At 41.2% G+C, this 22,895-nt stretch overlaps 1 protein-coding gene across 14 annotated transcripts in view; it reads right to left on the bottom strand.

Moving 5' to 3' along the window:
- FAM168A (family with sequence similarity 168 member A) overlaps window positions 1-22,895 on the bottom strand; it is a 362,823-nt gene that overhangs the window by 158,444 nt on the left and 181,484 nt on the right. The window lies entirely within an intron of this gene.

The following is a 22,895-nucleotide window of genomic DNA, read 5'->3' as shown; positions in this document are numbered from 1 at the left end:
GGCACCTTAGAGGCTAACAAATTTATTAGAGCATAAGCTTGCATCCGATGAAGTGAGCTGTATCTCACGAAAGCTTATGCTCTAATAAATTTGTTAGTCTCTAAGGTGCCACAAGTACTCCTTTTCTTTTTATAGAAAGACAGACTAAACAATGTTACTTTAGCAAAACCAGACAATCAGCATTACAAACTATAGTTGCTAATAAAAAAAAATTTGCTTTGGCAAAGTCAAAAATAGAAGAACAAGCTGACTGCAAAATGTTTAACCTTGTCTTTATTCTGGTCGGAATTAAGCTGCTGAAGAACTTTCAATTAAAGTCACATGCTCCTACACTAGAGTGACACTTATTACAGAGTATCTGCTAGGCAGAGGAAAGAGGACACAGAATTGTTAGCAAAAACGGCCACTGAACAGCCCAGTCTCCTTAAAGGTATATTTTAACTTCACGCCACACTTTTGTTGTATTTTCATTTAAACCAATCTCTCCCTAAAAATGTCTAGCTGTCTCAAAATCTTTTAAACTATATCCTTACAGGTACCATGCTACTTATTCAATACATAGCTTACTCTAGCTGAAATAGCACATCCTGAATCCCCATCTTCTTCCTCTTGATTTTCACATTAAGTCCCTCAGCGTGACCACATCTTTCAGTCCTTTACCAAACCTCGTGCAGTTTTTAATTTCTGTTATTCCTTAGAACCTCAGTGTTATAAAAACCACAGGAATGGAGGTGGTTCGTAACTCTGAAATGTTCATAACTCTGAGCAAAACGGTATGGTTGTTCTTTGAAAAGTTTACAACTGAATCTTGAATTAATACAGCTTTGAAACTTTACGATGCAGAAGAAAAATGCTACTTTTAACCATCTTAATTTAAATGAAACAAGCACAGAAACAGTTTCCTTACCTTGTCAAATCTTTTTTTTAAAAACTTTCCCTTTATTTTTTTAGTAGTTTACGTTTAACACAGAAAACAGTACTGTTCTGTAAACAAGGTGTATGGTTGACCAGTCAGTTCATAACTCTGATGATCGAAACTCTGAGGTTCTACTTATCAACTTTAAGTCTTTAATGAGAATTAATTCAGTGAGTCCAAATGTGCAGTCCTTACTTAGGAAAACTCTGTTGATTTCCACAGGAAGGACTAATTGTTTGCCAAGGAGGCCAGCATGCCCTAACCCCTCCCCTCTACTCACTGGAGCTCCTTCCACCAGAGGCATGGACTTTGTGATAGAATTCCTGATTATTTCTTAAACACATTTTTTTTTTAAAAAGTTGACCTAAAAAGACACCACATATAGAACTTTATCAGATGTATTTTGGCAATCTATGTACCATACTATTCACTGTATTTTCTTTCTCCTTTCAGTAGTAATCATTTCACATAAATACATCACGTTAGTTATCATAGCAGAATCTCTGTATGAGATTAGTCTGACATCCTGAATGTATCCTTTCGCTTGTGAGCCATATTACTACTCCCTCTAAAAAGTGGTAATATATTGTATTTGAACAGTAGAGGGAATATTTGGATATATGCATTTGCTTTATAATGGACAAGACTGTTTTCGATCACATGCAAATCTGGCATCTCTCTTAAGCCTGAATAATGAAATTGTCAAGGCTAAAAACCAGAAGACACTTAAAAACAAACATTTCCTGAAATTAACAAGGTTAATATGTCTCAAAAGTGGACTTTTAAAGAAAAGCAACACAAAAATGTGTCCTTTTATGTAACTGGTACCTGCTAATAGCAGTTCTTTATCTATCCCTTTGCACAGATGTGGATATTAAGGCCCTGATTCAGGAAAGCACTTGAGCACATAGAATCATAGGTATGTAGGACTGAAAAGGACCGCAAGCATACGAGCAGTGGCACTGACTTCAGTAGGATTGCTTACATTCTTAAAGTTAAGCATGGGCTTTGCTAGACTGGGGCTTAAACGAGTAATTAGAGCATAGGACTGGAATCAGCACACCTAGGGCATGTCTGTGTAGGGATAAGAGCCCTGTGGCACAGCCATGGCTGGCCAGGGCCAGCTGGCTTGGGCTGCAGGGCGAAAAACTGCTGTGCAGATATCCAGGCTCCTGCTGGAGTCCGAGCTCTGGGACCCTCCACCCTTGCAAGGTCCCAGAGCTTGGGTTCCAGCCCAAGCCTGAATATCTGTAGAGCAATTTTTCAGCCCAAGAGCTTGAGCCCAAATCATCCAACAGGACCAGCTGTGGGTTTTTTATCCCTGTGTAGACATATCCCTAAATTCTAATCCTGATTCTGACACTGACCATTTGAGTGGCCTCAGGCAAATCCCAATCTCTCTGTCTCAGTTTCATTAGTTACAAAATAAGGAAAATACTGATCTAACTGCTTTATAGGGCTTTGTTAGGATTAGTATTTGCAAAGCACTATATATAAACTATTATTATTACAGAACTTAGGGCAATGGCAGCACTTATCAAATAAACAAACAGTAATCAATTTGTAATATATCCTCTGTGAGTGAATGACTGCAAAACAGTGGAGAGATGTTTAAGCAGAAGGCTCTGGAATTTTTACGAGAAAGTTTTCATGAAAACAAATATGGGGCAAATAAGCTCCTTCTGAAGGACACTTTATAACAATATGTTAAATGAGCACAAGTAGTACATAATACAAGCCTAGTCTAGTTTAGAAAAGCGTGCAAGCCATCATTTTACTCATAAATATGGTCAAGAGCTCATTAATATCTAACATTTCATTGCCAACACTTGCCCACCTCAACATATGCCAATGTTTGCATGCAAGTTTCTTCTGTTAAAATAAACAGTTGCCCAAAGGTATTTGACAAATTGGAGTGTAAATGTCAATGAGAAAATTGGAACTGGCACTTTGCCAAATAGCACTGTCACCAATATAACATAAAGGAAACGAAAAGGACCTTGTTATTAAGTTGTTGATCACAAATCAGCCAGTAATCTTCAGGTCCAGGAACAACAGGCTGACATCCTTCGGGATGTGCTAATGGCACTCACTTTGTAGGTTAAAGCATTCCCAACCTCTTCAGGGCAAGAAAACAAGAGACCAGAACTGGGGACCCAATCTAAGGCTCCCATGTCAGGTCTTAGCACAAAGCTGGTAAGTCAAATGAAAATGCAGAAGTAGATAAGGCACAGTCAAATCCACTGGCTTGCCTACACAATGCAGAGTGCAAGCGTGATGCTGTATGATTGAAACATTACCATGTATGTCAATGTTGCTACCATGTTATACAATTCCAACAAATCTTATACAAAGCCACCTTCTTCTACAAAGTAGGTCATGTAAGGTATCAATGGAAAAGTTACAATCTATCAAATATTACTATCCTGTTTGTATGCATGTATCATCTTTGTATCTAAAGTTATGATTAACTATGTACCAGTATTTCAGATGTGTTCGATCTTGGAGTAACACCCACCAGTTTAAATCTACATTGTCGCCAGACTGCTTTGTGTTGATAGCCCATCAAAGACAACTGGATTCTCACAATGGGCCACAGCAGAAACTCATCCCACCCCGCAAATCTTCCTGTAGATGTTTTAGCCAGAATATGGGTAATGGCTGCTCTTGTGAGTCATCAAAGCACGTAAAAGCATGTGAACCTGGACTCCATCTTGTGTCTGTACTTTTCCATAAATCGTGCTGAGAGCTTTGTTTGGGGACAGTGAAATTCCCACATGGGGGAGGATATAAAAATGCTGGAAACATCTCCAGTTTGTCTTCATTTCCTGCTTCATTCCTCTGGACTGGATTTCTAACAAGAAAGCTCTAAACAAGGACTAATGGCCACCTCACCCCCCAAACTGTTTGGGTAATTTTCAGAGAGACATTTGCAAACTAGAGTTTATTCCATCACTGCTATACACCTGCTATAAGAACTTTGCAATGATTTATGTATATGATCTATTAACTCTCTTCTATTTCTTTTCTCTGCTAAATAAGCCTTTAGATATTAGATACTAAAGGACTGGCAATAGCGTGATTATTGGGTAAGATCTGAGTTATATATCAGTCGGAGTATGTGGCTCATCTTTTGAGATCAGAAGAATTCTTTGTTTGATGAAATTGGCTTTCAATAATGACTCATCATAAAGTCTAGTATCTGGATGGTGAAACAAGGGTTGGGATGCTTAAGGAGACTGCAGTTTGGACTTCTTGTTAACTAGTGTGGTGAGACAGAAGTTTACTTTTGTTACTGGCTTGGTATAATCTAATGATAGAATAACCACTAGTTTGGGGTGAGTCTGCCCTATTTCTCAGCAGTTTGTCTTGAACCTGGCATCCTCAGCTGTGATGAACTGAGGCACAGTGACAGCAAGTAAGCAGCATACCAAGTGAAACCTTCGGATCTATGATTTCTCAGCTAGGAAGTTTAGCTCCCTGCTGTGCACTGACGAATCGCAGTTTGGAGGAGCAGTATGTCAATGTACACTAAGGAACTTTTAGTACATGTCAGCAGGGTCCACTGGGCAGAGTGGAGCACTCTGCAGCATTGTAGATTTACACAGCAGCCTGCCACTCCCTAACTACTCGTTTAGACAAACCCTGAGGAACATCAGGATTAGATTGCACCACTCTCTACATGGCCTAACAGAAAATTAAGGAGCCAGTATTAATAGTGACCTGCTGGGGACCACAATTCTTGCTTTTTCTCAGAGATGGGGGTGGGTGAAACCATGACGACAAAATGAAGGAGAAATAAAGGAGAAAACCTCTCCATCCCCTCTCTGGATTAGCTGGTGCAATGGAGCCTATGGAAGAACCTGTGTTCACAACTGAGGGTGCGCAAGGAGACCATGACCAAAACACAATTTACATGAAGAATCTTCTGCCCTTCCCACTAGCCAGCCACAACCCAGTAAAGCACAAAACTTCTTGCTGGTCCGTCCATAAAGATACCTGCACGCTATCTGATTTGATTTAATTAGAAGGATGGCATTTAACTATTAAGAACTCAATAACCCTTGTGTAATTTAATTATCATAATTAATATTCTGCATTTTATGGCACTTTTTTGACCTGTAAGCAGGTGAAACTCCATACATCTCAACAAAAGCAGATTCCCTTTTTTTAAAATGTGTTTTTATGATTTCAAGTTTTAGAAGCCTTACTTAATGTGATGCCATTAATACTGCTCAAATGCTGTGGGGGTCTGTAACAGCACTTGCAAAAAGTAACATTTGTACAGCACTCGGTTAGATTCAGTTGATGATTTCCATCTTGCCAAGGAATCCCAGAAATATAGTAGAGATGTGGATGGGGACTTTTTTGTCTAGTTGTCCTTTCCACTACAAAGAAATGTGAAATTGCTCTCTGACTGTGGAGCGTAGCAATGGGTTTAATGCAGAGGTGATTGGCAAACTGATTTATCCTTAAAACACAGTCTCTCCAGCAATGCAAACATATTACCAACAAACAAAAGTCTCCATGGCCTGTTTGGAAAAATCAATAATGCTGATAAGCCCAGCACATGCTCTTTGCCCTACAATGATTTTGATAAACCTTAGTTGGTCCTCTTCAACAAGGAGAGATTAAAACCGGATCTAACCCATTAGAATGAAGTTTTCCTGAAATCCAGTGTCTCTAGTCTGTAGTAAAATTGTTTGCTAGCATTCTCAGTGCTACAGAGATTTACTTACTTTAAAGGGCAATGAGGAATAGCATAGGTAGACAGCTTCAAAAATTACAGCAAGAGACATGTTGAACATTTAAACAAAATTCATAGAAATACCAAGACATTCCTGCTTTATTGATTTTAGGGTGAAGGTGACTTCTGCAGTTGCATCTCATCTAAGGGAGTGAGATAACCTCTCTTGAGATGAATCTTGGGGAAGTATATAGATATAGCTATGTTTATGTCCTCTGCTTTCAGATCAATAGAATACCAAGTAAAAAAGGCAAGGTAAATCTCAATAAATATGCATACAGCTCTTAAAAAGGAGATTAAAATCCTTCGTCCTGTTTATATAATTAATGAGACTGTGTACTGGCACAAAAGAAGAAGGCAAATTTTTATTTTAAGCATTCTTTGAAGGTCATTTCTACTCTGAAATTTTAAGGGCCTCAAAAACTTGTTATATAATGACAGATCTAAACATATAGCCCTAGGCTGATTTGAATCATCTCACTTGTATCAACTGTGTTCCAGCAATATGTACTGCCATAGTAACTGGTCCCTCCACTGGAATGCTAATTAGTCCCTTAAGCTTCCAGGAACAAAAGTATTAGACCTACAAAAAGATTCCTTTTTTTCACGAGTTTTACTTCCTCAGCACATTAAAGCAGAGCTAAGAATGATTACAGGGAGGCATAAAATGAGCCAGAAAAATCTGCTTTCCACACACGTTAGCCAGAGGCATAGAGGGAATAGTTAAGGTAATATTAGAAGAAAACCCAGTGCCTCTCTGTTTGGACTGGCCTTTAGATTTGGGTTAGGTATAGGATAGGAGAGCTCACGCTAATGTACATGCGTCAGGCTAATCACAGTCCTGAACTGCAAAGATCTGAGCTAGATCTGAACTTTCTCAGAGTTTTAAGGTGTTTGGGGGCTTATCTCTTGCTTAAAATAATTGTGCCAGAAATATTAATGTTAAAACCAAATACTACAGCAATTGAGGCAGATTCTGAAAAGGCATAAAAGAGAAACATTTAGAACAAATTAATGTTGCTGGTAAAATGTGCTGGACCAACAGTCTCGGAAAGTGAAGTCTTATAATTGTTAACAGAATAGGGGGCAGCAACTGTACAGTCTCCCTACAAGCTCTTTGGTGTTTTGGCTGAAAATGCTGAAGTAGCTTCCTGTTTGCTCTGGGGGAAGAGTGCAAAACACACACTTCTTCTAAAGATACAAAATAAGAAATCTGACCTCGTCAATTTCAGTTACATGGCAACATCATTTCGCTCCTCTATATTTGTTGTGTAATTTGTACTATGCTCCAGCAAAATTAGAAACAATAGGAGTCAATGATTCTCCTGACTGGAGGTGTTTACAGAAATGCAGACTTATTTCCTCTTGTGTTTGGAACTGCTTGGCTTTGCATGGATTTTGAGAACTGTTTTGAATGAGCTTGCCAAAAGGTTTAGTACAGAAATTTGCTTTGACAGTGCTTTATGCTCACCAGATATTTATTTATAAAAGATTTGTGACTTTCACAACAGATGTGAATTGTTGTTGCCTTTGCCTGCATGTGCTAAAAAACCCTGCATTTCTCTGCACCAGGGGAAAGGCTCTTTCCACCCTACATATGAACAGCTGACTGAAGCTGCTGGTTGCAGCAATATGCTGCTTACTTTATTATTAACTATTTCCAAGCGCTGAGAAGCATGGTAGGCATTTCACAGAAACCAGTGGCAACCCAGTTCCTGTCCTTAAGATCTTACAATATATATTACATAAGCAAGCAGCCCCAAAGATTACTAGGGACTGATTTAACTCTTGGTTAGCATAAGGGTTTGAAGATAAACCAACAGATAGAGGCAGCTGGAAAACAGATTTTCTGTCCTGTGGAAATTTTTGAATCAGGACAAAAACCCAAAATTTCAATGTTTTTCACAAAACAAAACTCTAAAAAAATTGCATTTTGAGTCAATCAAAATGTTTTGTTTTGACAAAATTTTAATTTCAGATTTGACCTTTTTAAATATAGAAAATAAAGTAAATCTAAAAGTGAAAAACTTTTGAAACAAAAAAAGCAAAGAACTTTTTATTACAAAAATATTGAAACAATTTTTCATTTTTTCATGGAAATCATCAAAATCAATACAATTTTGCAAAACAATTTGATTGACTCAAAATAGCATTTTCCTATGGAAATTTTCCAACAAACACTTCTAGCTGAATATTTGCTCAATAAATAATAACACTACATTTGCTAAACAACTAGCTGGAGGACTGATTATTGAGTATGTAGAAATACCCAAGGAAGATTCCTTTATTTGTGAGTATCAGATACTAGGTGCACTTCTCACTTGAATGCATAATGCTACTTTCATGCTTAGTGAAGAAGAAGTTATACAGTCTGTTAACTTACTTCACACAGGCTAATAACCAGCCATCAGATGGTATTGAATTTCCATCATTAGCTGCTTAGTATGCATTTGAATCAGTGACTTATGGTTGAAAGTGTCAATATCCCATTCTTGATCCCTTCAGACATCTAATTACCAAATTTTGCTTCTGAATATTACAGGACCTTTCATACTCAAAGTAATGTAACAAATGTATAAGTTACACACATTTGCATCATCAGAAACTATGGTAAGAACACCACATATGAATCTAGATAACTAGATCAGTAGCTAGACAAAGGCAGCTAATAACATGCTCAACAATATTTCAAACCCAGCCAGGGACTTATCTGTGTCACTGAGAGGGGGATTTTGGCTGGGATATTAAGCTTATATGTCTGAGGCTTTTCAGCAAATGTCATGGGACCCTTTATCTCCCCCTCACTAACAAGTAGGGATGGGCAGATGTCTCCTATATTTGGGGGGCGGGGTAATTTAAAAAAAATTGAGAAAACAATCACAAATTTTGTTATTATTTAACTTGAACCCTAATTTCTTTTGAATGATGTGGGAGAGAAAAGGACTGGTAACCAAGAGGAAGAGAGGGGAGAAAAGGAACAATGTGTTGAGAGCCAGATGAGAAGATGGCTTAGGATGTGGGACCTAGAACAGCAGAAGCAAGGGAGCCTAAAGAACAGGAGAAGCTGGGTGGATGAATGAACAGGAGCTGCTCAGTGGCTGGCATGTTAGCAGGTGCATATGGATAGAACCTTGCTCCACGGACCATTTTTGCAGATTGCGTATCGGATGCGGATACTAATTTTGTATCCACGCAAGGCTCTACATACGGAGGCATGCAATGTGAAGGAGCTGCATGCCCTGAGCAGGGGGAGTGGGTGGAGCTGCAAAGCCAGTTGAGAGGAGCACTAAACCCTCTCCCTGTCCACTGAAGTGAGATGTCAGAACTAAAGGACTAACAGACACATGAATGGCTGCTGCTCTTTGTCTCCCACAGCTGAAAATATTAGGTCTTGACTACACAGGAAACATTTTGTGGTATAAGCTAAAATGTGAATTTAAATCTCTAAACCTGTATAATCCCCCAAGTGGGCACCTTGATTTCCTGTTCAAACAGTGCCTTTTTTGGTTTAGATTATTTTTTTGAGAAGGGGTTTAAGCGAACTTGGAAAAAGCGACTCTTAGACTAGATAAGAGTGTCCATAGTGGGAGTTACACCTGTATAACTGGTCATGTAGCTTTCTTCCTCTTCTTGCAAGAAAGGCTGCCAACTAGAAGAGCTCGTACGTGGCAAATAGTTAGTTCTCTCAAGTGCCTTTCATCTAAAACTACTTGAAATTCTATTCTGTTTATACTGTAGCAGCTGAAACAATGGAAGGCTTAAAATGGCCACAATGTAGGCCAACTGGAGTTTTTCTAATTAGGCTATGGTTACACGTTGTCTCAATCTCTTTGTGCAGTTAGTTCACACCCCCTTCACTTCTGGCCACTTTACTAGTATGATAGACTGCTATTCTTCAGAGTTGGGCCACATCTCAAAAACTGCCCTGAAATCAGACTCGTCAAGTGTCACACAGCTTGCATGACTCTCATGCATGTAGCAGCCCTCTCACACCTGCCCAATTCTCAGGTAAGATATTATTTACACTAGTGCTTACCCACAAAGCTAACATCATTGATAGTAGGAACAAGAAGTTCAGGGCAGCCCATATTTATGCTGTATTGTACTGTTCCAACTATCGCTTCAGACTGTTAACTTATTAAGGCAGGGACATATTATTTGATTGGCCCATGCCAAGGAGTCATGAAGCCTTAAAAATTCCACAGGACATGCAGGAAGGAAGAGTAGGGTTTTGTTTGTGTGTTGTTTTGTGGTTATTATTTGTATCACTGTAGTGTCTAGGAGCCCTAGACATGGACATGGACTCCACTGTGTAGGTGCTATACAAATACAGAACCAAACAGCTGTCCTAAAGAGCTTACAACGTAAGTAAAAGACAAGAAACAACAGAGGGATGCAGACAGACAGGGTAGTACAGTCAGGAAACAACAGACAATATTGGATGGCAGTGATCCAGCACACCAGCAGCCTCACCGTTGTCAACCTTTGTAAGCATCATGGCAAAGGTGTGTCTGAAAGAGGGATCTGACAGACAATAATGAGGTAGTTTTATGGATGTTTACAGGGAGCTCCTCCCAAACACAAGGGGCAGCATGGGAGAAAGCACTAAAGGGCTTGTTTGGAAAATTTAATAAGTGGGCATTGGAGGCTAGCATCACTGATCGAAGGTGGGAGTCAATATTTCAATAGCGAATGGGAGATGATAGGTAGGTTGGGGACTGACAGTGAAAAGCCTTGAAAATGTGGGCAAGTAGCCTATGTTTGAAGTGATGGAGAAAGGGGAGACAGTGGAGGGATTCAGTGAGAGTCAATCAAAATGACTGGTTTGAAAAATCATCTTTGCAGCAGTATTCTGAATGGCTATGAGTGGGGCAAGACTGCATTTGTCAAGTCCAGAGAGAAGGATATTGCAGTAATTGAGATGTGAGATGGTGAGAGCCTGGAGGAGAGTTTTAGCTGTGTGGACGGATAGGGAAGGCCTATCTTAGAGACATCAGCAGAAAGAATTTGAAAGATTTAGACGTAGGCTGGATGTGAGTACACAAAGTTCTGAGTCAAAGATGATGCTCGGGTTATGGGCTGAGTGACAGATAGCCTGGTGGCTGTCCACAGCAATCAAGAAGGAGATGGGGGAAGGGCTGGGGAGAAAAGATTAAGAGTTACGTTTCAGTCATGTTGCACTTGAGCTGATGGTTAGACATCCACAAGGAGAGTTCAAATAGGCTAGTCTGGACAAAAGAGACAGGTCACAAGTAGAGAGGCAGAGTTCTGAGCTTTCAGCATGGAGATGGTAGTTGAATTTGTGTTCGCAGATGAGAGTACCCAAAGAAAAGGTATAGAGGGAGAAAAGAAAGGGACCAAGGACAGAGCCCTGTGGAAGCCTTAGAAAGTTGGAGGGGGAAAGAAGAGGATCCTCCAAAGGATATACTTAAGGAGCAATTACAGAGACAGGAGGAGAACCAGGAGAGGACTGGGGCATGGAAGCCAACAGAGGACAAGATTTCCAGAAGAGCATGGTTGACTGTGTTGAAGGGAGCTGACGGGTCAAGGAGGACGTAGCGGGAGTACTGTGTCTGAGCTTTGATAAGGAAGAGGTCACTGAAGACTTTGTCAAAAGTAGTTTCAGTGGAAACACAAGATGAAGGACCCAGACTGTAGAGGGTCTAGGACAGGGGGGAGTAACAATAGCAATCTAATGCATGGCTTCCATCATACACAGCATTTACAGTTTTGTTCAGTAGCTGTCAGCCTCCTACTATAAAAATTGTTCCAGTACCCCAATCTAGTCTTGAATTCCAAACAACTCACTGTTATTCAATGGCATTCTCCATGCAGGGCAGGCAATTCCATGCCTGATGGTGGCTATATGCTGAACATTTACATACAGTAGCAAAATCAACCTTAGTAAAATGAAATGCCGCTGCAGAAACAGGACCTAAACTGTCACCACAAAACATACAGTAGAGAAAGGCTGTAAAAAGAAATGTGATACAAGATCCGCATTTTAGCACCATGCTTACTACAATAAATACCAACAATATTTTTGTGGGAAACAAGTAGCATGGGATTTTAGAACTTGTGTGTGGTTCTACATGTTTGGCTGCTATTTGAATACATCTTTGAAGATTTGTTGTTTTACTAAAAAAATTGATAAATAAGATGACCTGTGGCTGTTTGATGACAATATTATTTATTTGTGAAATGAATGTGTATTCTTCACAAGTTAGTCTTACTTTATTTCAGAAATATTGAACAAAGTAGCAAATAGTTTAGACTCACCATGCAATCATCTGTGCCTTGGTTTTGTGACTGTTATGTAACTGTGCAGAGGCAATAGCTCTACACTGATAGGGGCATGCGGAACATTTTTATCGAAGTCTTTGTTTATAATAAGATCAGTGACCTTGGATCTACAATCGGAGCTAGAATAGTAAATTCAGACAGTGCTTACCACAAGAGCAAATTCTTTAGCATTCTAGCTCTTAAAGAGACCATCCCAGATAATTTAGGCCCAAACTCCACTCATGAGCCTTGCTCTCCAATTTATGTCATGCCTATGTATTAAAAAAGTTTTACTAAATCTAACATTAATACAGATGTTCTCATTAAATTAAAAAGAATCTTTCCAGCACAGCTCAGGGAATGCTTTGTTTGTTAACTGCTCTAGACACGGACCCAGCAGAGGAAGCACAAAATATTGCTTTCTTCCTAACAGACTACTCATATTTAAAATTAGGCACTTGCTTCAGTACTTTGCCAATGTGGGACCTTAATAACATTTGACACAGGTAACTGCCTTTGGCTACATACTCAACTCTGATAGACTGATGACAGTGACATGCAGACTGCAACTTCTTAACTACTCCTCCTGACTCCTTAACAACTCCTCCTTTTGAGGCAGCTGATAGGCTTGAGTCTTACTTTAACAGATGCCGATATAACAAAGTGAATTCCATCAGGGAAACCTGCAGCATCCAAAATCTCCCCTTAAAAACATGGATATATTGAACAATGTAGGAGATGAGAGTGGACTTTAAGGGGCAAACAGTATCAAGGATTTGCCTAGGGCAGTAGTTCCCAAACTTGTTCTGCTGCTTGTGCAGAGAAAGCCCCTGGCGGGTTAGGCCCGTTTGTTTACCTGCCGCATCTGTAGGTAAACTGATTGCGCCTCCCAGTGGCTGCGGGTTGCTGCTCCAGGCCAATGGGAGCTGCTAGAAACGGTGCGGGCCAAGGGACATATTGGCCACCGCTTCCAGTCTGGGTGCTTCATCTGAGCTATGGCTCTTGTGAACTTGTAACCACAGAAAAACTTTATGGGTGTGATACATGGCCAGAAAGGGTTAAGCAGCTCACAGGCTAAATGACCCAGATTCAGCCTTTAGAGACATACTGGTAGATAATGTTTGTGTTTTTGTGTGTTTACATATATATTGTTAGAGGTTGACGATGTAACCAAACAGTTCCTGTCTATGCTGTATTCTGTTAATTCAGAGATCAAAGGAGATCTTGACATTTAAATGAACGGTAAATATACTGATATCACTGTATTGATTTTTCCTTGAAGTATATAGCAGATCACCTGCAAATGGTGGAAGATAGGCAACTGCCTTCTGTTAATCTGTGTCATTAATTACTGATGCTGCTTAGGAAATAGGTCTACTGCAAAGTCGGGATGATTGCCGGTTGTTCACCTGAGGACTCCCTGCTTTCAAGAGAAGGCCTGGAACTGCATAAAGGACTCTTGGGTCTGATCCTTTTTATCTCAAACCTGCTTATGCTTTATCAGGGAAAGTATTGAGCTGCAAAATTGAGGTCTCCAAATTTATTTGGATCACCCTGGTATGGAACATTGGACTATAACCTATGGACTAATTCTAAGAACTCTGTGCAACTCCAAAGCTCACCATCTCTACTGTGAGCTGATCTCAGAACTGTGCTCATGTCTGTTTGTATAAAGGTCTTTTAACCAATACTCACTCTCTCTTTTCTTTTTTTAAAAGACTTTTAAGTTTAGTTAAGAAGAATTGGCTGTAAGCGTGTATTTGGGTAAGACCTGAAATATTCATTAACCTGGGAGGTAATGTGTCTGATCCTTTGCGATTGGTAGAACTTTCATACTTGACTGGGCTGTCTGGGAGGGAGCCCAAAGGCTGGGTTGCTTTTAAGGTAACTGTATTTTGGCTTCTGTGTAACCAGTAAGGTACTGTGGAAGCTGTTTTGGGGCTAGCTTGGTGGATTTGGGTATTAGAATAACCACCAGCTTTAGGGATTGTCTGTAGCATTTTTTGTAGTTTGCCTTGATTTGAGCAACTCAGTGTGACACCCAACTCCCCCATCCCTGGGATCCCAGTCACAATGAGTTTGAAGGAGCCCTGGCTGGAGTTGGGGTGCTCATAGCTAGCTTATCTGCATGCGTGTAGGTTCTTTTATTGTTTTTAATGTTTTCTGCAGAATGCTCTCATCTTAAGAATAAATGAGCTTACTTATAAAGAACCGTCTCTGGTAACTTGTGACTGTGGGAAATTACAGCTGTTTATAGTTCAAAGAGTAAGGAAAGCACAGATCCTAGCCTGGTTCAACAATTTGGTTTGCTGGGAATATCACAATGTAGGCAGGGAACTGTGCAGCCTCAAAACCTCCAGTTAGGAGGGAGAGAGACGTGGGTCTCCACCCAAGAGAGATGATAGCTGGGAGATGGAAGCCCTAGAACAGGTGCCCTCAAGGGATCACTGGGGGGAATACAGGTGCAGTTGCCCTGAACTGTGGTAGTCCACACAACACAGTTGGTTGTGTCAACATTACACTACGTGTAACACAGAGAGACATACACAACACTGTTGGTGCTATATAAATAAAAATATTTCATATTCACCTTCCCCATAATTGGGGAACAAATGGAATTAAGAGCTATGCATCCCAGGAAATATTTACATCCAAGATGCAGGCTTTCAAGGTTATAGACGATTGCTCGGTTCTGCAAAAAGGAATCTTACATTTCTAGTCCTTATATTAATGCAAAGGCAGAATGCACAAAAGGGCAAAAGCCAGCCTGCCAGCCTGATGCATGCGTAGATACCATGAGCAAGACATCATAAAAGCAATCTCCTCTTGATTGATTGCTAAAATTGATTGCTATTATCAGCTGTGAAAAGATAAAGCATGATCTTGAACATCAAAAGGAGGTATTCTCATCTTGAGAGAGAAACAGTGTAGCTCAAATTCAAATTAGCATGCATCCAATGAAGTGAGCTGTAGCTCACGAAAGCTTATGCTCAAATAAATTTGTTAGTCTGTAAGGTGCCACAAGTACTCCTTTTCTTTTTGCAGATACAGACTAACACGGCTGCTACTCTGAAACAAGTAACTCAGACTGTCTTATCTATAAAGGCCTAAAATTACTGGTAAAACACACGCACACACACACACACCATCTTAGTGAACCAGTTCTACTTCAAGAAAATACGAACAAACTATAGCATTGGCTCATATTTACGAAAAAGGAGTTCCTTCGATTATGCAAACTACTGTCACTGTGACAAAACATTTGTTATGGTTAATTAAGATATCATCACCTTCCCAATAAAGCCAAACTGGAGGGAAATCAGCGAAGAGCAACTAAAAATGATTGGGTTGCTGGAGATACTGACTTATGAGGAAAGATTAAGGGAGCTAAGCACGGATAAGCTTGGCTAAATGCCAATTTACAGGGACATGTCTAAGTATTTATAGGCTGTATGCATAAAGAAGGTAGAGGAGGTATAAGCCAAGAGCAACAGCCTAAAATTAACTATCAGGAAGTTCTGCATAATCACAAGATTTATTAGACTGTGGAAGAATCTCCCAATGGAAGTAACGGAAACTCACTCAAGACGTGATAAACATAAAAAGGCTAAAGAGTCTCTCACACACCTTCAAGAGGGACTCTAATGAGTGGCTATCTGCGTCACAATATGATACTCTTCAGTCTTCACATACACCCACAGGCAAAGAAGTTGAAAAGGACATGAAACTGTGTTAACAGAAATCTCTGACTGGATGCTTTTGGCATGAAACATTGTGAAGTAAACCCAGGCACCATGAAGGATCAGCCAGAGTCAGTTGCCTACACAAATATTCTTGTTAGGCCTGGTCTACACTACACGGTTAAGTCGAACTTAGCCACGTTAGGTTGATTTAAAAATGACTGCGTCCACACAACCTGTGTCGACCTAAAGGGCTCTTAAAATCGACTTCTGTACTCCTCCCCAGAAAGAGAAGTAGTGCTAAAATTGACCTTGGTGGGTCGAATTTTGGGTAGTGCGGATGCAAATCAACAGTATTGGCCTCCCGGAACTATCCCAGAGTGCTCCATTGTGACTGCTCTGGACAGCAATTTGAAATCCGATGCACTAGCCAGGTGTACAGGAAAAGCCCCGGGAACTTTTGAATTTCATTTCCTTCCTTCCTTCATTTCCAGTGTGGCGAACTCAGCAGCACAAGTGACCATGCAGTCCCCCCAGAATCGCAAACGAGCTCCAGCATGGACTGAAAGGGAGACACTGGATCTGATTGCTGTATGGAGAGAAGAATCTGTACAGGTAGAACTCCGATAAAAAAGAAGAAATGCATGGAACGATAAATGTCATGATTCTAAAGAAAGGAAGCAGCAGAATTAGGACAATGGACTTCAAAAAAGCAGATTTTAACAAACTCATAGAACTAGTAGATAAGGTCCCAAAGGAAGGAAATTGAAGGGAAAAAGGAGTTCAGAAAAGATGGCAGTTACTCAAGAGGACAATATTAAAGTCACAAATGCAAACTATCTCAGAGTGAAGGAAAGATTAGAAGAATATTAAGAGGTCAATATGGCTCAATGAGGAATTCTTTAATTATCTGAAAATCAAAAAGGAATCCTACAAAAAGTAGGAACATGGACAAACTACTAAGGAGGAGTACAAAAGAACAGCACAAATATGCAGGGAGAAAACCATAAAGCCTAAGATACAAAACAAGTTACACCTAGCAATCGACATTAAAGGCAATAAGTAGAGGTTCTTTAAATAAATTAGGAACAAGAGAAAGATGAAAGAAAGCATAGTCTAAGGTCTGAGGCCTTTTTCTGCAGCCATATTAGGAGAGCAGCCGCCCTGAGCCAAGAAACAGAAAGTTACATTCCATCTAAATTACACAAAAACAATGTAATATCGGGCAGTTAAGAAGGAGGTCCTTTCCTAAAGGTACCCACAAAAACTGGGTGTCTGGGCAACAAAATGGCAGGTGAAATTTAATGTTGATAAATGCAAAGTAATGACATTGGAAAACATAATCCTAACTATACATATAAAATGAAGGGGTATAAATTGCTGTTTCCATTCCAGAAACAGATCTTGGAGTCATTGTGGATAGTTCTCTGAAAACATCCACTCAAATGTGCAGCAGCAGTCAAAAAAGCGAACAGAATGTTCGGAATCATTAAGAAAAGGATAGATAATAAGACAGAAAATATCATATTGTCTCTATATAAATCCATGGTACGCCCACACCTTGAATACTGCATCCAGATGTGGTTGTCCCATCTAAAAAAAAATATATTGGAATTGGAAAAGGTTCAGAAAAGGACAAGAAAAATGATTAGGGGTATGGAACAGCTGCCATATGAGGAGAGATTAATAGAACTGGGACTTTTCAGCTTGGAAAAGAGACAACTAAGCGGGGTCTGATAAGGTCTATAAAATCATGTCATAGAATCATAGAATATCAGGGTTGGAAGGGACCTCAGGAGGTCATCTAGTCCAACCCCCTGCTCAAAGCAGGACCAATCCCCAACTAAATCATCCCAGCCAGGGCTTCGTCAAGCCTGACCTTAAAAACTTCTAAGGAAGGAGATTTCACCACCTCCCTAGGTAACGCATTCCAGTGTTTCACCACCCTCCTAGTGAAAAAGTTTTTCCTAATATCCAACCTAAACCTCCCCCACTGCAACTTGAGACCATTACTCCTCGTTCTGTCATCTGCTACCACTGAGAACAGTCTAGATGCATCCTCTTTGGAACCCCCTTTCAGGTAGTTGAAAGCAGCTATCGAATCCCCCCTCATTCTTCTCTTCTGCAGACTAAACAATCCCAGTTCCCTCAGCCTCTCCTCATAAGTCATGTGTTCCAGTCCTCTAATCATTTTTGTTGCCCTCCACTGGACATTTTCCAATTTTTCCATATCCTTCTTGTAGTGTGGGGGCCAAAACTGGATACAGTACTCCAGATGAGGCCTCACCAATGTCAAATAGAGGGGAACGATCACATCCCTCGATCTGCTGGCAATGCCCCTACTTATACATCCCAAAAGGCCATTGGCCTTCTTGGCAACAAGGGCACACTGGTGACTCATATCCAGCTTCTCATCCACTATAACCCATAGGTCTTTTTCTGCAGAACTGCTGCCTCACCATTCGGTCCCTAGTCTGTAGCAGTGCATGGGATTCTTCCGTCCTAAGTGCAGGACTCTGCACTTGTCCTTGTTGAACCTCATCAGATTTCTTTTGGCCCAATCCTCTAATTTGTCTAGGTCCCTCTGTATCCTATCCCTACCCTCCAGCGTATCTACCACTCCTCCCAGTTTAGTGTCATCTGCAAACTTGCTGAGGGTGCAACCCACGCCATCCTCCAGATCATTAATGAAGATATTGAACAAAACCAGCCCCAGGACTGACCCTTGGGGCACTCCACTTGATACCGGCTGCCAACTAGACAGGGAGCCATTGACCACTACTCGTTGAGCCCGACAATCTAGCCAACTTTCTATCCACCTTATAGTCCATTCATCCAGCCCATACTTCTTTAACTTACTGGCAAGAATACTGTGGGAGACAGTGTCAAAAGCTTTGCTAAAGTCAAGGAACACCACGTCCACTGCTTTCCCCTCATCCACAGAGCCAGTTATCTCATCATCGAAGGCAATTAGATTAGTCAGGCATGACTTGCCCTTGGTGAATCCATGTTGATCGTTCCGGATCACTTTCCTCTCCTCTAAGTGCTTCAGAATTGATTCCTTGAGGACCTGCTCCATGATTTTTCCAGGGACTGAGGTGAGGCTGACTGGCCTGTAGTTCCCAGGATCCTCCTTCTTCCCTTTTTTAAAGATGGGCACTACATTAGCCTTTTTCCATTCGTCCGGGACCTGCCCCGATCACCATGAGTTTTCAAAGATAATGGCCAATGGCTCTGCAATCACATCCGCCAACTCCTTTAGCACTCTCGGATGCAGCGCATCCAGACCCCATGGACTTGTGCTCGTCCAGCTTTTCTAAATAGTCCCGAACCACTTCTTTCTTCACAGAGGGCTGGTCACCTCCTCCCCATTCTGTGCTGCCCAGTGCAGCAGTCTGGGAGCTGACTTTGTTCGTGAAGACAGAGGCAAAAAAAGCATTGAGTACATTAGCTTTTTCCACTCCTCTGTCACTAGGTTGCCTCCCTCATTCAGTAAGGGGCCCACACTTTCCTTGACTTTCTTCTTGTTGTTAACATACCTGAAGAAACCCTTCTTGTTACTCTTGTCTGGTGTGGAGAAAGTAAAATAAGGAAGTGTTATTTACTCCTTCTCATAACACAAGAACTAGGGGGTCACTAAATGAAATTAACAGGCAGCAGGTTTAAAACAAACAAAAGGAAGTATTTTTTCACACAATGCACAGTCAACCTGTGGAACTCATTACCAAAGGATGTTGTGAAGGCCAAGACTAGAACAGGGTTCAAAAAAGTTTATGGGAGATAGGTCCATTAATAGCTATTAGCTAGGATGGGCAAGGATGGTGTCCCTAGCCCAGAGGTGGGCAAACTACGGCCCAAGGGAATGTCCTGCCCAGCCCTTGAGGTCCCGGCTGGGAAGGCTAGCCCCAGCCGCTCCACTGCTGCCTCAGCTCGCCATGCCACCAGCGCTCTGGGCGGTGGGGCTGCGAGCTCCTGCCAGGCAGCGTGGCGGCGAGGCTGGCTCCCGCTGGGCGGTGCAGCTGACAGGCATGCTCCTCTCAGCGGCAAGGTAAGTGGGTAGGGAGATTGGATAGGGGCAAGGGGTCCCAGGGGGCAGTCAGGGGACAGGGAGTGGGGGGGTTGGATCAGGGGCATGGGATCCCGGGGGGGTGGTCAGGGGATGAGGAACAGGGGGGGTTGGATAGGCATGGGAGTGCCAGGGGGCCTGTCAGGAGGCAGGGGTGTGGATAGGGGTTGGGGCAGTCAGGGGACAGGGAGCGGGGGGGGGTTGGATAGGGGGTGGAGTCCCAGGGGGGCAGTTAGGGGCAGGGGGTCCTGGGAGGGGGCGATCAGGGGACAAGGAACAGGGGAGGTTGGATGAGTGGGAGGTTCTGTGGGGAGTGGAGTGGGGCAGGCTGTTTGGGGAGGCACAGCCTTCCCTACCCAGCCCTCCACACAGTTTTGGAACCCCGATATGGCCCTCAGGCCAAAAAGTTTACTCACCCTTGCCCTAGCCTCTGTTTGCCAGAAGCTGGGAATGGGTGACAGGGGATGGATCACTTCGTGATTACCTGTTTTGTTCATTCCCTCTGGGGCACCTGCCATTGGCCACAGTTGGAAGACAGGATACTGGCATAGATGGACCTTTGGTCTGACCCAGTATGGCTGTTCTTATGTTTTCTTATGAAAGCACTTTGGAGGACAGGATTAGAGTTCAGAACAGTCTTGATAAATTAAAGAATTTGGTCTGCACCATACTTTAGGAAATACAGTAAAAGCTTTTTTATCTGACATGTTGGTGTGATGGGGGGTTCCGGTAAGTCAAAAATTCTGGTTAACTAAGAGGGAGAGAGTTTGGGTGCAGAGGCACGGGAGGGGTTGTGGGGTGATGGATCCTGGGAGTGGGGGGATGTTCACCTCGGGCGGCTCCCAGCAAGTGGCAACCTGTCCCAGCTGTTCCTAGATGGAGGCATGTCAGGCAGCTCTGCATGCTGCCCATGCCCCACACTGAGCACTGACTCCACAGCTCCCATTGGCAGGGAACCGTGGCCAATTAGAGCTGCAGGGGCAGCGCCTGTGGGCAGAGGCAGTGCACAGAGCCGACTAGGTCCCTTCCAGCCCTACATTTCTATGATGCCATTTTGATTCCCCCATTTCAAATTTTCAAGCAGCATATAATCACCTCCACCGGAGGGGGGTAAGGTGAAGCACTTTATAAATAAAGGTTTCAGAGAAGCAGCCGTGTTAGTCTGTATTCGCAAAAAGAAAAGGAGTACTTGTGGCTAAGGTGCCAAAAGTACTCCTTTTCTTTTTATAAATAAAAGTTACTATATACATATTATACATATGTATTTTACATGTAAAAATAAGGAGGCAATAGTGTTGGCTCCAAAAAGCCCTGGAGTAAATACACATACAATAACAACTGCACTTTTGATTTCTGCAGTATTATCTAGTCCAGTGATTCTCAACCTTTCCAGACTATTGTAACCCTTTGAGGAGTCTGATTTGTCTTGCACACCCCAAGTTTCACCTCACTTAAAAAGTGCTTGCTTACAAAATCAGAAAAAATACAGAAGTATCACAGCACACTATTATTGAAAAATTGCTTACTTTTGCATTTTTACCATACAATTATAAAATAAACCAATTGGAATATAAATATTGTATTTACATTTCAGTGTATTGTCTGTATGAAATGTTAGTTTATACTGACTTCACTACTGCTTTTTATGTAGCCTGTTGTAAAACTAGGCAAATATCTAGATGAGTTGATTGCCCCCTGGAAGACCTCCGAGTACCCCCAGGGGTACATGGACCCCGGTTGAGAACCACTGGTCTGGACAACCCAAATGCGGTTTTTGGCTATGATTAAAGTAAAAGGTAAATAACTGCTCCATTGAATCCTTACCAGCTTCCAAGCAAAAGTCCTGTATAAATGACTTATTTTTCTATCATTCATTTTTACCATTACTTCTAATTCACACTTATGATGGGGAGGCTCAATATAAGTTACCTAACTTGGTGAATTAGGGACAAAGTGAAAGCACACGCTAAAAGCAAGGATCACAAAATATATGTCATAACACTTAACTGACAATTTTAGTTTACTTAAAGTAATGTTTCACAACGTGCTAGTAAATGATTAGCACATTTGGTAAAAATAAAGAAGTCTGAGAAATATGAGACCATACTACCGCAAAATTCTGTCATTACATTTTTGTTGAGAAGTTGGGAAAGACCCTCACTTTGTATGAATTACAGTATGCAGATCATCATAGTTCTATTGTAGTAGCAATGAAATACTTCTATATTGCATGCTTTTAATTAATAAAACCACCCTCAAACAAGACTCTCTAGAAGTTGTAAAATAAATTATTTAGTCTCATTGCTTGCTAAGTAGTAATTGAAAATGTGACAATTTGAACTGTCTAGTTCATTTTTTATTTTGAAGGTGAGCATTTAATGTCTTGTGCTGTTTTTCTAACTCACCAATAAAAGCAGTAAAGAATTTCAGAAGCAACGCAATGTAACAAATAATACATACATGTGCTCTACAAGGGCATATAAGTGATGAGGCTCTATGTCAAATTTAAAACACTGTTTAAAATATATAGCAGCATAAAATGTAGATATATGCAGCACAACAAAGATAAATTACTGTAAGAAACATTCCTGAAGTGGCTGGTAGAGAAACTGGATGACCTAATAGATCTTTGCCAATATTAGCTTCCATTCTTCTCTAAGGGTTGTTAAAGGCCCAGAGTACATGGCACTATAGACTTCAAGAAAAGTTGGTCTCCATGGGAATAGAGGACAAACTAAAAATAACTTTGAGATGACATTTTAACAGTTTTGAAGCAGGTTGTCATGGCAATTGAAGAGTTGTAACCTGTTGCCATGATAACCAAAAAGTTTTAAAATTAATGGGAAGGCATTTCTTTTCTACTTTATCTATTTGCATAAAGGAACTAATATCAGTCTTTTGCAATGATGGCAGATTTACATAGTACAGTAACTCCTCACTTAATGTTGTAGTTATGTTCCTGAAAAATGCAACTTTAAGTGAAACCATGTTAAGTGAATCCAATTTCCCCATAAGAATGAATGTAAATGGGGGGGGGGTAGGTTCCAGGGAAATTTTTTTTTTTGCCATACAGAACAGTACTATAGTTGGGAGATGCCCCCACCTTACCCCACTGGCATTAGAGACAATGAAACAGGCAAGGAGGCTGAAGGTGCTCTAGGCTAGGAGAAGCACTTTGCGCAGCAGCAACGGCAGCTTCCCCTA

Source organism: Dermochelys coriacea, chromosome 1 (genome assembly GCF_009764565.3).
Source record: "Dermochelys coriacea isolate rDerCor1 chromosome 1, rDerCor1.pri.v4, whole genome shotgun sequence".
Lineage (NCBI taxonomy): Eukaryota > Metazoa > Chordata > Testudines > Dermochelyidae > Dermochelys > Dermochelys coriacea.
The sequence above is the reverse complement of the archived record's forward strand: the minus strand, read 5'-3'. Positions and strand labels throughout refer to the sequence as shown.